This window comes from Syngnathus scovelli, chromosome 13 (assembly GCF_024217435.2).
Source record: "Syngnathus scovelli strain Florida chromosome 13, RoL_Ssco_1.2, whole genome shotgun sequence".
Classification (NCBI taxonomy): domain Eukaryota; kingdom Metazoa; phylum Chordata; class Actinopteri; order Syngnathiformes; family Syngnathidae; genus Syngnathus; species Syngnathus scovelli.
In genome coordinates this window covers 4,255,809-4,271,086 of record NC_090859.1, presented here as the reverse complement: position 1 = coordinate 4,271,086, position 15,278 = coordinate 4,255,809, and the positions used below count along the sequence as shown (strand labels likewise).

At 46.8% G+C, this 15,278-nt stretch overlaps 1 protein-coding gene and 1 long non-coding RNA gene across 2 annotated transcripts in view; both read left to right on the top strand.

The window, feature by feature from the left end:
• dpm2 (dolichyl-phosphate mannosyltransferase subunit 2, regulatory) overlaps positions 1-15,278 on the top strand; it is a 258,461-nt gene that overhangs the window by 21,025 nt on the left and 222,158 nt on the right. The window lies entirely within an intron of this gene.
• Positions 1-15,278, top strand: part of LOC125979868 (uncharacterized) — a 54,235-nt gene that overhangs the window by 20,674 nt on the left and 18,283 nt on the right. The window contains exons 2-3 of the long non-coding RNA XR_007485473.2: positions 12,639-12,800; positions 13,116-13,277. This is a non-coding gene — a long non-coding RNA (uncharacterized lncRNA). The remainder of the gene's footprint in view (positions 1-12,638; positions 12,801-13,115; positions 13,278-15,278) is intronic.

The following is a 15,278-nucleotide window of genomic DNA, read 5'->3' as shown; positions in this document are numbered from 1 at the left end:
GTGCTGGAGTTGTTTAGATTTGGTTTGTGAAAAAACTCAGGATTATTCAAGTAAGCGTCGCCTTAACCGGGTGCCGAGAAGCCTGTCCGACAGCCAGAAGCCAGTATTTTGGGACTGTCAGAGAGTTTTTAGTAGGTTAAATGCGTGTTACTTTAATGTGGGACAATTTTGTGAGAATAATTATCATGTGATAATGTGGGCCTATAAATTCCAAAAGATGAAGTCCCCTGTCGCAGTGTCAACAAGGGGAGGGAGGAAGTTCAACCCAAATAAGGAACCAGTGGATTTTGAATTTTGGCTAAATAGTTCATTTCCATGGTTATGGCAGGTACAGAGACAGATCGCTGTGCCCAGCAGTGACCAGGGCAGACACCGGTTGTACCCATCGGCAAGGCACTTATGGGTTCAACGGTTACCCACTCCTGCCGATTTGTTGACGGTAACTCCGGGAGAATTTGATAAAATTGACCAATGTGTAGTGGGCAAAATTTATGCTGGATTGCATGGGAAGGATTGGACAGTTGGGAAGTCACCAAGATGTGACCTGGATGAGATCAAGCGATCCGTCTTGGGCACCAGGTGGGTTCACAACTGTGCCAGTCTCTTAGTAAACAAAACAGTGAAAGGAATTTTACAGGCATGGTCTGAGATAAACGTTCGGGACCCCGCCAAGACATGGTGGGGATTTAACGGGTATGAGATGAAGCAATGGGTTATACCCTGTTTAAACGTAACAACAAATTACTGGGTTCAATACCAATATATGTCAACAGTATATTCAAAAGAGACTGATATCAAGCCCACGGGAATATATTCCCCATATATCTATGTGAATCCTCGGCCCTGGGCGATGACTTGTAACACTGAGAAAACAAAATGTTTGATTGCCTTAGCTCGTGAACAATGTGTTACACTGCCTAATTGGAAAAAATATTGTTTAGATAAATATCAAGATGAGAGATACAGAAGTGTAGAAGGGGCTTTGTGGGAGTACGTCTCGCCACAAAACAGGTGGAGGCGGCAGCCCGCTAGAGACCGGGTGCCTTGTAGTACCTGGGTACAAAATGAAGGATTGCTAAATTTAGGCAAGCCAGTGTCTATCCCCTATCGGCTGCCTGCGCTGATGCAGATTGCTGAGGGGCGTGCGTTCCGAAAGAGTCTGTGTGAGGGGCGGCAGTTTATAGGTTTTGATTGGGTTGGCCCCAATAGAATTTTCAATAATGGAACATGTTTCTCCCCGTCAGAGCATTGGATAAAATGTGGTCATGGAGACAATATTCATGATTGCACTTGGTATGAGAAGATAGGGGCGGCGCTGCAGTCAGCAACAAGTGCCGCGGTTGAGGCCTTTGGGGACGTGATCACTGGTGCGTTGGAAGTGGTACTGGGGCCAATCTGGGCGTGGGTGCTAGTAGGGTTTGCATTGATAGGGATAGCAACGACTCTGTGCATTGCCATAAAAGGAAGCATTAAGAGGATTTTATTCGACCCCCGCGAAAGAGGGGTGTCTCTAGTTAGGCAAATGACGGCCCGCAAGAGGGGTGGTCGGAACGTCGTATTAAAAGGAGAAGTCGGGCAGCCGTCGGGCATTCGAGCCTGACAGCTCAGAGACAGGGACTACAAGAGAGAGAGAGAAAAAAAAAAGGGGGAACTAAAACTAATAATGGCAACAAACAGCTCAAGCGGGTTTCTAGATCCAAGGGGGAGGCCAGGAGCGATGAGAGTGAGTAACGAAGTTCAATATTGGGTTTTATTCAGTATCTGGACAGCCTACTGCTGTTCTGGGTCTTGGGATTTGCAACAACTCACTCGCCCCGTGATTTTGGTCATATCAATATTCAAGGTTTTGATTTTGAGATTTTTATACACAAGACACACGATGGGTTTGGGTCTTTTTGTAGTCTACATGCATGGCCGAATGTATGTTGACCCTGATACACCCAGAGGTATCGCCGAAATTGTATTGCTTATTTTGTGGAGTGTTTTGGAAATGGTGTCAATTTTTGTTTATTATGTTGTGTTTGGGGTTGTCATATTGGAAGCGATATTGGTGATAGGAATGGCCATGTATGTTATAAAGATGGTAGCCGGACTTGACCAGCATGCACGCACCTCTGTCGCGTGGAGATGGCGTACGGCCAAACTCGTACTCTGGTGCGTGATATGGGGGTCATTGTCTGTGTTACTTTGGGTCGAAGTGGTGGACCAATTGGCAATGATAACCTGGTTTTTTACATACTCTGTTTTTTTTCCCCTCCCGCCCCGAGAGGCGGGAGGACGGCCGCAGAGAAGCCCCCCTATTGTATACCAAGGGGCTGGCAGAGGGGTGATTGTTTGATGAAAAATGTTAAAATTTGTGCTTCCATGTTTTACAGACTGTACACTGGTTTGGGGATGCACCTAAATGCATCCTGTGCGGAATGAGCCATATGAAATTGGCCTGGGTGATCGGGAGATCTTATGTGGGAAGCTGTTGTTATCAGGCCGGCTTTAGTTTGACTTGGCTGGTCCCTGACGGTCTGTATGTAAAAGAGGGAGAGCAGTCCAGCTTGGACCATCTCGGATGGGAAGGATGTGCGGAGTTGATGATCACCGCGACTCTGCTCGAGACAACTCGAGGGCCCCTAACAGCATGTACGGTTCTCACGCAAGGAGCAGGAAGAACCCACGGCACCATCTGGCCTTTGATTCACCTGACCTGGCGTCAACGGAACGGCACTCGATGCGTCACTTCGCATTGGCAATGTGGGCGCTGTCTGGCGGTGAGCGCTCCTCATCGCTTTCTCCCGGCTGACTTTTACACCCACCCGAACGCGGAATATGGAGCACACCGACCTATGGTGATACCCAGCGAGGCCCCTGTGGGGCTTGTCCGGCCTGCGCGTCGGGGAGGAGGACGGTACAGAGAGCCAGGCGAGGGTTCCATGAGGCGTCGGGATTCAGACGACAGCCGTATGTATGGAGGGCCTGGCTACGGTGATGATCCTCCCCTCGACTCGCCCACCAGCCCCGTACGGCTGATAAGCCCGCTGGATGTGGATGCAGCTCCTTCTGGGTCTGAGGACGACGATGAGGCTCAAGACAGAGAACGCGAGAGCGACCTCGGGGCTGAGGATGAGGAAGCAGATGTCGAGAGTGTGGTCACAGGGGATTCAACGCCACCGGTGCTGAGAGCCCTCGCGGTGGAGGACCACGCTGACGACGACAACGCTGCTGGTCGGTTGTCGCGCCTGATCAACGCCCTCGCAGAGATCGCCAGACAAGGTGATATGGCGGCGGCCTGCCCTACTTCAACAACCGCTGAGGTTGTGAGTATCTCAGACGGAGACGACGACATGACTGATTAACTCGTAACGGGGGAGGGAGTGAGCAGAGAAAATTTATACCTGTTTTTCAATCCAAGGAGGTGGTGTCATGTAACATGGGGGTAGAGATGGTCCAAATGGTAGAATATGGATTGTTCACAGGGATAAATTGACAGAGCTGGAATTCCAAATTTGTCCAAAAGATGGCGCCAGACCAAAACATGAGACCAAAAGAGGGGCCAGAATAAGCTAGACCAGTTAAAATAGAAAAGAGGAACACGGTGTCAGAGTGTAAGTCACGCATGGAGGCACAAATGAAAGTTTTATTATGTGTTTTTTATTTTTTGATTTCTTTGCTTGGCTAAAAATGTATTCTGTAACCGCTTTAAGCAATATTATTTGTCAATTCGATCAAGGGACCCGTCACTGAGAATAGTGGCGTGACATAAATTGTTTGGAGAAGCACAAATGAAAGTTTTATTATGTGTTTTTTATTTTTTGATTTCTTTGCTTGGCTAAAAATGTATTCTGTAACCGCTTTAAGCAATATTATTTGTCAATTCGATCAAGGGACCCGTCACTGAGAATAGTGGCGTGACATAAATTGTTTGGAGAAGCACAAATGAAAGTTTTATTATGTGTTTTTTATTTTTTGATTTCTTTGCTTGGCTAAAAATGTATTCTGTAACCGCTTTAAGCAATATTATTTGTCAATTCGATCAATTCATGTAACAGAAAGTAGGTCAAAGGTGAAAAGGGGAAGTGAAAGGTTTTACCACTAGCTGTGCATTTGGTGGAAAGTACTGCGTGGTCAGGGCGGAAACAGCTGCTAAAGGCCACAGAAAACAAAGCGTGGGAATGCTGGCCAGTCCCTCCATAGGCGTGGGAATGCTGGCCAGTCCCTTCTATAGGCGTGGGAGAACTGGGCAGTCTTACCCTATAGGGAAAGTACAGGAGGAAAGAAAGGGGAGGGGGGGAGACGGAGAGGTCTATAAAAGGTCCTGCTGGAGTAGCTTCAGGGCTTTTTTCCCCAAAAGAGCGCTTATACGTGAAGAGGCCCGGAGGAGTTTCAAGATTTTTTCCAAAGTCCCGAAGATCTTTGTGTGAGACGCAGGATCGCTGGACTGAAATTAACTTGGATTTACTCCCAAAAATTGGACTGGACAACTTTATAGGAGAAATAGGTGAGAGGGATTTATATTTTTTATGTATTTTAGCGAGAGGGGGGAATAGTCATCGGGCCGCCGGATTCCTCGTGGCCAGCCTGTTTCTTTAATTCGGATTTTAGAAGCAAGATCGAACTGATCACTCGACTTTGCTTTCACCAAAAATAGCACGCAGCTGGTAATCACCGCTTCCCTTTTTTTATGAACTGTGTTTTGCAATCGAATTGTTCTGGGATTGAATGATTTTATTAACACGGGTATCAGTGAGTGAAATTGTTCAGTTTCTGGGGTAATTGAGATTTGTAATTCTATTCCATGTTTCTTCAATAAATGTGTTTTGTATATTACTTACTTCGTTGTACGCGGATTTGTACTGAATATGCAACCGATGGTTTGGGGCCGATTTAAATAAAATAAATCAACGGAAGTGTTTAAATCGGATTATTATTTTGTGTAGAACGGAAAGTTATTTGACTATTTGAAAGGCTCAGGCTCGCTTCCCCTTTTTGACGGCGGAAGTGTCTAAATCGCCTCCGCGAGTCGTCACCTTATCGTGGTGGAGGGGTTTGCGTGCCCCTATGATCCTAGGAGCCATGTTGTCGGGGGCTTCATGCCCCTGGTAGGGTCACCCATGGCAAACGGGTCCTAGGTGAGGGGCCAGACAAAGCACGGCTCACAAGCCCCTTATGATGAGTAATATAAATGGACTTAGTTTTCCCTCGCCCGGACGCGGGTCACCGGGGCCTCCCTCTGGAGCCAGGCCTGGAGGCGGGGCTCGAAGGCGAGCGTCTGGTGGCCGGGCCTTCGCCCATGGGGCCCGGCCGGGCATAGCCCGAAATGGAAACGTGGGTCCCCCTTCCCATGGGCTCACCACCTGTGGGAGGGGCCGAAGGGGTCGGGTGCAATGTGAGCTGGGCGGCAGCCAAAGGCGGGGACCTTGGCGGTCTGATCCCCGGCTGCAGAAGCTGGCTCTTGGGACATGGAATGTCACCTCTCTGGCTGGAAAGGAGCCCGAGCTGGTGTGCGAGGCAGAAAGATTCCGACTAGATATAGTCGGACTAGCCTCCACACACAGTTTGGGTTCCGGTACAAGCCCTCTCGAGAGGGGCTGGACTCTCTTCCACTCTGGAGTTGCCCACGGTGAGAGGCGTCGAGCAGGTGTGGGTATACTTATTGCCCCCCGGCTGGGCGCCTGCACATTGGGGTTCACCCCGGTGAACGAGAGGGTAGCCTCCCTCCGCCTTCGGGTGGGGGGACGGGTCCTGACTGTTGTTTGTGTCTATGCACCAAACAGCAGCTCAGAGTACCCACCCTTCTTGGGGTCCCTGGAGGAAGTGCTGGAGAGCGCTCCTTCTGGGGACTCTATCGTTCTACTGGGTGACTTCAATGCTCACGTGGGCAATGACAGTGAGACCTGGAAGGGCGTGATTGGGAGGAACGGCCCCCCTGATCTGAACCCGAGCGGTGTTCTATTGTTGGACTTCTGTGCTCGACACGGATTTTCAATAATGAACACCATGTTCAAGCATAAGGGTGTCCATGTGTGCACTTGGCACCAGGACACCCTAGGCCGCAGTTCGATGATCGACTTTGTAGTCGTGTCATCGGATTTGCGGCCGCATGTTTTGGACACTCGGGTGAAGAGAGGGGCGGAGCTGTCAACTGATCACCACCTGGTGGTGGGTTGGCTCCGATGGTGGGGGAAGATGCCGGTCCGACCTGGCAGACCCAAACGCTCTGTGAGGGTCTGCTGGGAACGTCTGGCAGAATCTCCTGTCAGGAAGAGCTTCAACTCCCACCTCCGGCAGAGCTTTTCCCACGTCCCGGGGGAGGCGGGGGACATTGAGTCTGAGTGGACCATGTTCCGCGCCTCCATTGTTGAGGCGGCCGACCGGAGCTGTGGCCGTAAGGTCGTTGGTGCCTGTCGTGGCGGCAACCCCCGAACCCGCTGGTGGACACCGGCGGTAAGGGATGCCGTCAAGCTGAAGAAGGAGTCCTATCGGGCCGTTTTGGCCTGCGGGACTCCGGAGGCAGCTGACAGGTACCGGATGGCCAAGCGGAACGCGGCTTCGGCGGTTGCTGAGGCAAAAACCCGGGCGTGGGAGGAGTTCGGTGAGGCCATGGAGAATGACTTTCGGACGGCTTCGAGGAAATTCTGGTCCACCATCCGGCGTCTCAGGAGGGGGAAGCAGTGCAACGTCAACACTGTTTACAGTGGGGATGGCGTGCTGCTGACCTCGACTCGGGACGTCGTGAGTCGGTGGGGGGAATACTTCGAAGACCTCCTCAATTCCACCTACACGCCTTCCATTGAGGAAGCAGGGCCTAGAGACTCTGAGGCGGATTCTCCAATCTCTGGGGTCGAAGTCACTGAGGTAGTTATAAAACTCCTCGGTGGCAAGGCCCCGGGGGTGGATGAGATCCGCCCAGAGTTCTTAAAGGCTCTGGATGTTGTGGGGCTGTCATGGCTGACACGCCTCTACAACGTTGCGTGGACATCGGGGACAGTGCCTCTGGATTGGCAGACTGGGGTGGTGGTTCCCCTCTTTAAGAAGGGGGACCGGAGGGTGTGTTCCAATTACAGGGGAATCACACTCCTCAGCCTCCCTGGTAAGGTCTATTCAGGGGTGCTGGAGAGGAGGGTCCGTCGGGAGGTCGAACCTCGGATTCAGGAGGAGCAGTGTGGCTTTCGTCCTGGCCGTGGAACAGTGGACCAGCTCTACACCCTCGGCAGGATCCTCGAGGGTGCATGGGAGTTTGCCCAACCAGTCCACATGTGTTTTGTGGACTTGGAGAAGGCGTTCGACCGTGTCCCTCGGGAGGTTCTGTGGAGGGTGCTTCGGGAGTACGGGGTGCCGAGCCAACTGATAAGGGCGGTTCGGTCCCTGTATCACCGATGCCAGAGTCTGGTCCGCATTTCCGGCAGTAAGTCGGATTCGTTCCCAGTGAGGGTTGGACTCCGCCAAGGCTGCCCTTTGTCACCGATTCTGTTCATAATTTTTATGGACAGAATTTCTAGGCGCAGCCGAGGCGTTGAGGGGGTCCGGTTTGGGGACCTCAGCATCGCGTCTCTGCTTTTTGCAGATGACGTGGTGCTGTTGGCTTCTTCAGGCCGTGATCTCCAGCTCTCGCTGGAACGGTTCGCAGCCGAGTGCGAAGCGGTCGGGATGAGGGTCAGCACCTCCAAATCCGAGTCCATGGTCCTCGATCGGAAAAGGGTGGAATGCCCTCTCCGGATCGGGGATGAGATCCTGCCCCAAGTGGAGGAGTTCAAGTATCTTGGAGTCTTGTTCACGAGTGAGGGGAGGATGGAGCGTGAGATCGACAGGCGGATCGGTGCAGCGTCGGCAGTAATGCGGACCCTGTACCGGTCCGTTGTGGTGAAGAGAGAGCTGAGCCAAAAGGCAAAGCTCTCAATTTACCGGTCGATTTACGCTCCTACCCTCACCTATGGTCACGAGCTATGGGTCGTGACCGAAAGAACGAGATCTCGGATACAAGCGGCCGAAATGAGTTTTCTCCGCAGGATGTCCGGGCTCTCCCTTAGAGATAGGGTGAGAAGCTCGGTCATCCGGGAGAGACTCGGAGTAGAGTCGCTACTCCTCCACGTTGAGAGGAGCCAGATGAGGTGGCTCGGGCATCTTATCAGGATGCCTCCTGGACGCCTCCCTGGGGAGGTGTTCCGGGCATGTCCCACCGGTAGGAGACCCCGGGGACGACCCAGGACGCGCTGGAGAGACTATGTCTCTCAGCTGGCCTGGGAACGCCTTGGGATCCCCCGGGATGAGCTGGATGAAGTGGCTGGGGAGAGGGAAGTCTGGGAGTCCCTCCTGAAGCTGTTGCCCCCGCGACCCGACCCCGGATAAGCGGAAGAAGATGGATGGATGGATGGATGGAGAACGAAAAGTTATTTAACTATTTGAAAGGCGCGGCTCAGTTCCCCTTTTCGACGGGCCGCGTAAAAAGTAACTCTGAGCCAGTTGGAGAATTAAATAACTTTCGTAAATATTTAAAGGAGGAGTGGATTTCGTTAGAAGTGAATTGTTGGAAATTTACTTCTTCTAAATAAAATAACGACGACGGTTGAAATAAATCAGTGGAGTTGGAGGAGAATAAAAATATTTCGATTGTCCGTCGGGCGCGGCTCAGTTCCCCTTTTCGACGGGCCGCGTAAAAAGTAACTCTGAGCCAGTTGGAGAATTAAATAACTTTCGTAAATATTTAAAGGAGGAGTGGATTTCGTTAGAAGTGAATTGTTGGAAATTTACTTCTTCTAAATAAAATAACGACGACGGTTGAAATAAATCAGTGGAGTTGGAGGAGAATAAAAATATTTCGATTGTCCGTCGGGCGCGGCTCAGTTCCCCTTTTCGACGGGCCGCGTAAAAAGTAACTCTGAGCCAGTTGGAGAATTAAATATTTTCGTAAATATTTAACGGAAGAGTTGAGTTCGTTGAAAGTGAATTCGGTTGAGAATTTACTTCCTTTAAATAACATAACGACGATGATTAAAATAAATCAGTGAAGTTGGTGGAGGATAAAAATATTTCGATTGTCCGTCGAGCGCGGCCCAGTTCCCCTTTTTGTCGGGCCGCGCCAAAAGTTAAATAGGACACGATCAAAAAATAGACTTGCCTTCCAAATTAATTATTGGGCAAATCTAAAGACAGCACGACATTTTTATTCGGTAAGAAAGTCGCTATTCTCTTCGAAGCAATTAAGTGGGGTGAAGAACTCCGACGGTCAAGTGCTAGATCTACGTATACGAAGTTAGAATTAATAATATAAAGGGCATTAATTTTCTTCTTAAATGCTATTATTGTCACACTTTTATTAATTCGATTCTCTTTCGAATAAAAAAGTTGGTCGGCTCGCTGCATGAGCGACCAAGTGGAACGGACCCATATCAACATTTACTTCGGCAAAACTAGTGCTTGGGTGCGCTATACAAACGAATCCCTGAGGTCTTAACAAAGACATCTAAAAAATATCCGTAACGAATAAGAACTTCAAACATTAGCGGGGAGCCATCAATACGATGCGGTCACTTCGAAGTCCTGCCTCGAATTGAGTTACTCGGCACGCGCTTCGGGTGACTTGAGAGGGATTGGCGTCGTACAGAAATTAGATTGATTCCGGAGGAGTTAATTTAACTCGGGTGGTTAGATTACGGACGAATCTCCGAACCCGGCTAAAACAAACCCGTTACTGGGAAGCCGGGGGCACCTGATTGCAAGAGGTGCGTTTGACATAGCTTCTTTTGGAGGGCCATTATGACTGTAAATAAATGTATGAGCACCTCATGTAATGTACAGTAAAAGCTACAAAACAAACTGACTAACTCATTTTCAAATCAGACAAGTAAAAACTGGTCAAATATTAAAAAAAAAGATATTAAAAGCGAAGACAATTTGCAATTCTAGTATTGACACGCAAAATATTTTACTCATTCGCGGGAGACATAAAATGATGTGGCGGGCCATATCTGGCCCCCAAGCCTTGAGTTTGACACCTGTGGTTTAGTGTATTTTGTAACTATGTATCCTTATTTTAATTTTGTTAAGTTATGAATGTGATTGTGCTGTATTTTGACTATGTGAAGAATGGTTTAAAGACCCCAGGAAGAGTAGCGCTGGCATTGCCATAGCTAATGGGGATCCTAAATAAAACACACACACACCTTTTTGTACAGTTTATTAGGAAATCATACCTTACAGAATGCAATTATTATTTTTACCGTATCGGCAGAAAAGCTAAGCAATGTTAATACATAGGCAACAGTTTTGCAGGAAAAAAATAAAATCAAGTTGATGTAATCAACCATGCTCCAACCTCCGAATGGTGAAATGTAAAGAAGAATGGAACTTTATTGTCACTGTTAAAGCAACTATTGAAATCAGTTTGGTAGCTCCTCATAATTAGCAGCAGTAAATATAGAAAATAAAAGGAATACATCAAAATCACAGTTATTCACAAGAAGGGTGTAAAGCATGTTGATTAAACAGTAATCTATCAAGTAATCTAGTCATCTATGCAGTTACTCATGTACGTAGGCTACCTTTGGATATTGCACTTACTGATTATATTGCACTTATGTAAGTGTTAAAGCTGACATCATGGTTATAAATCCTTCCTTTTTTTATTTTACTCATTCAGATGTGGTCAATATAAAGTGGATCAGCAAATCAGTCAGAAGTCTTCGTCATCCTAGCATCACAGGCCCCTCATTTACCCCTGTTTTGAGGAGCAGCTCAGAGCAAGCCGTTTTGGTGCGGTCTCTTTAAATGCAAATTAGATCCTTCACACCCTACTCCCTCCAGGCCGCAAGATGTGCGCCTCCCTTTGCGGTCAGATATATTTGCCCTTTACTTGCGCCACAAACGTTTTGATTGATTAAAAGATGTCAACAGCTGAAGACTTGTCCATCCCACCATACATAATACGTAACCAAATAAATCCACTTACAATATTTATGAACACGTCTTGTAAACAAGCACTGCAGTCAAGTTAAGAAATGAGGAAAAAAAAGTTAAGAAGTAAACTAATGCTAGCGCTAGCAAGAAGCTAATGAATGCATTTAAAACAGGGGTGGGCAAACTTTTTGACTTGTGGGCCGAATTGGGTTCTAAATTTTGACTGGGGGGCAGAACCAGGAGCAGATGGATGTAGTGTTTGTGTGAAGTAATATAAACGACCTGTAAAGGTCATTGCATAAAAGGTTTTGGCCTTTAGTAGGTAGTAAAGCATGGATATTCCCAAAAAGTTTTTTGAAAACAAATGCATTTATTAACAGCATTAAAAAAAAAAAAAATCCATAAAAAACTGCTATCAGTGATTGTCATAAAATACGACACTGTTATTATGAATAACAGTCTCCATCACTTCAGTGCCTGCAGGTCAGATTAATGAAAGATGTTTATCTTATGAGATCACATCAAACAGCAAACATTCTGACCAAATATATCATCTTGAAGAATCGGTGAAAGCATACATCCAAATAAAGTAATCAAAACGGCAACACGGTGAGGGGTATCTGAAAATGAGAGCAGAGTTTTAACTCACAAACACCTGGTAACAGAGGTGAGGAAACGGGAAACACTTCCTTAAAGTAAGCCTTAAGAACTTTACAGGTTAAGATTAGTCACAAACAGGTGGCTCAATGTCCTTGAGCATCCTGCATTGTTTGAAAATGAGAATGGTCGCTAGTTTCAATCCCTGCTATTTGTACAGATCATATTCAAAATGCATTTTTTTTACAACAAACTTGAAAGCCTCCCCTTCATTTTCAGTGGGAACAGTGTTGTTGTTCTCCCTTTTTTTGATAGTGTGTCATAGTCTGGAGTAAAATTTGTTGTGGCAATTCTTAGGAGAGATCCGAGGTGTTGGTCCGTTTACCTAGATCTGTGACGGGTTGATGTTGATGTTCATGGGGCTGAACGTCACGTCGCGTACGTCGAGCCAAATTGGCCACTCTTTTTAAACACTCGGCACTCAGTGTCCACCTTGCTTTTCCATGGGCGACTCATTTTAATGGAAGGATTCCAGGGGAAGGTTTGTGGGTGGCTTTAGCGTAAAACTGTATCCGAAAGCTCGGCGCTCAAATTACAAGAATGCTGTCGTCACAGCCCACGCTTTAAATTCGGCACTGATACAAATAGAGCGCGAGTGCGCCATTTCCGTACTACTGAGTACGTACACGCACTTGTGAGTGTGCACCGAGCTTTCTGACACGGCTTCCGGTAGTAAATGCGCAGGCGAGTGGTTCCCTATCTACTGGGGAAACACAGTCATTGCAGGCAAAATGACCGAAAAAAAAAAGTTTAATAATGCAATTTATTTAGGGTTGGCGGGCCGGATTAAACGGTCCCGTGGGCCGGATGTGGCCCGCGGGCCGTAGTTTGCCCATACCTGCATTAACCCAAACGCAATTACTGAAAACACCAATCTGCCGCCATCACTGAGAGTTGAGAAGACAATAGAGCTCAGAAGCTCAGAAGACTGTGCTAAAACTTCTGCATATATAACAAATATCCAAGAACACATTCCAATAACAGTGAGAGACCAGATAAAAAGTCCAACACCAAATGTAAGTTACGTTAATGCATAATAAAATGACTGGGGGATATTTGGATCCATATTTCTTGTGATTGCTTTAATGCAATTCCAGGTTCCCTGGAGGCCAAAGAGCATCTGCAACTTTCTAGCCTCAAAGATGCAGACAGCGGTACAAGTGACTCCTGGGCCAGGAGGTGAAAACTGTTCAAGGACAGCAAACAGTGGAGTTCCACTGGAGGAAGTTCATTTACCAGTGACATCACAGAGGAATCAGGTAGTTTAAGTGTCAGTAGTTATTTCTGATTATAAAAGCACTTAAACAGTAACACAGGGCAGAGTTACCTGCATCCCAGCCGAATCGTTTCTACGTAGTGAGTTTTACCTCAAAGTAACAGGGTAGACATTATTTTTGACCTTAAGAAGCAAAAATTGTCATTAGATAAAAATGCTCAAATGTACAATTATACAGTTAATCTTAATAATGTGAGCAGTTATGGAGCAGAACAAATCTGATTAGTTATGAATAACGTGAATTTTGAACCATCATGTTAAAGCTTTTGTTTTTGAAACAATCTTTGTTTTTTTGTAGTATCAGAGGACATGCACTCAATGGACCTGACAATTCGAGATAATGAAAACAAAGGTTTCTATGCAGAGACTTTCCATTCTTCTGCATGGCTTTATCAAGGAGAGAAAGATATCCCTGGGTCCATTTCTTCCAGCCCTAACACTCAAACTTCAGCTGTTTCAAGTAAGCTATATTCATACTTAACATACAGTACAGGAATAATACATATCAATCTATCTATCCATTTTCAACACTGTTTGTACTTAATAAGGCTGGACCCTATCCCAGCTGACTTTGGGCAAGAGGCGGGTATATCGGAGTGGTCGTCAATCCGTCACAACAAATTTGACATTTTAGAGGCTTCAGTTAACCCACTGCTTCTCAAATAGTGGGGCGCGCCCCCACCAAGGGGGGTGCGGGTGACACCAGGGAACATTCTTTTCTTTTGATTGTACTAGATTAAAGGGTAATTGGACATCCACTGCTGTAGGTGGGAGTGGCGGTATCACTGGAAGAGTGTGCGCAAGGAGTAGTCGCTCTACAGTGTAGCGCAGTGTTTCCCAACCTTTTTTCATTCATGGCACACCTTTAAGCAAATCTGTTAAGCTCCTATATTAAAATCAGTTATATTACAACGAAACACGTAGAGTCCTATTCCTATATACCGTAATTGCCGGATTATAGGCCGCACCGGATTATAAACCGCACCAGCTAAAATTTAGGGATATTTCATTTTTTTTCTTACATAAGCCGCACCAGACTATAAGCTGCACGTGCACACGAGTTTTTTACAAAGAAAGACAGTACATAGAAAGCCTTTTTAACGTTTTAATAACATACTTGAACATGTCTTTCTTAACATTGCCTGTGATGCAGCAGTAGTACCGCAGCAACGCGGAAGTGTGCACGCGAGTTATTAGCGAAGAAAGACTGGACACAGAAAGTTTTTTTTTTAAAGCTTTAATAACATACCTTAACATTTCTTTCCAAACACTGCCTGTGACGCGGCAGTAATACCGCAGTAACACAGCAGCAACACAGCAGCAACACGGTAGCACAGCACGAACAGGGCTGGTTAAAAAAAACATACCAGTAAAAGTAAAAAAAGAGCCGTCTTCATCTTCCTCCTGTGCACTGAAACTATCGAAGTCTTCCTCCTTAGTGTCCGATTGGAATAGCGTTAGATATCCTTCGCCTCGCACTTTCTCAGTCTCTCTTTCGTCGTCGGTTTTATGCATTTCTTCGAGTGTGAAGAGGTTCTGTTCATGGTAATCTTATTCATGCACGAAGCGCTAAATTATATTAAACTAGCGAGCGACACGTATTGCTTAAAAGCGGCATCATATGCATTTTTTTTATCCCCCATAATAACGGTTTGTGTATAAAAGCTTCCTGTCTTTGTGTGAATGCGGGCGTGTGCGTGATGCGCGAGACGATCACGTCTTCTTCGGCGCATTATCTCTTCTTCGTCTGTCTCGCTCTTACTTCCTGCTAGAGCGCCCCCTGGAGACCGGAGGCCGTAGAAATCCATAAGTACGCTCCAGAGTAGACACAAGATAATGTCATCAACATCGACTGTCTTTGGCTTAAAAGCGGCATCATATGCATTTCTTTTGTCCCCCATGATGACGGTTTGTGTATAAAGGCTTCCTTTCAGTAATGTCCGTCTTGATCGCGTGATGCGCGAAATGTAAACACAAACTAGCGCGTCTTCTTCGGCGCATTATCTCTTCTTCGCCTGTCCCGCTCTTGCTTCCTGCTAGAGCGCCCCCTGGAGGCCGGAGGCCGTAAAAATCCATAAGTACGCCACGCCGCCGTTTAAGGTTCAAAGTAACCTTCTGAATAAAATGAATAAAAAGTTCACATTCATTACAACTTGTTTTTGGTGAGCAAAATGTCAGAAGAATTGAATTTAAATGCTGATTGATTAGGTTTTAATACAATGCAGATTACTTCACTGGTTTCTTTTATATCTTTTATTTAAAAGAAACCAGTGAAGTGATTAAAAAAAAGGAAAAGCAAGATGAACTTAGTACAATTACAATGCAGATTGTCCAAACAGCGCCACTGCTTTGTGTAATCTCTGAGTGATATGGCAGAGTAAGAGAAAGGGTTTAGAGCACAGGTGTCAAACTCAAGGCCCGGGGGCCAGATACGGCCCGCCACATCATTCTATGTAGCCCG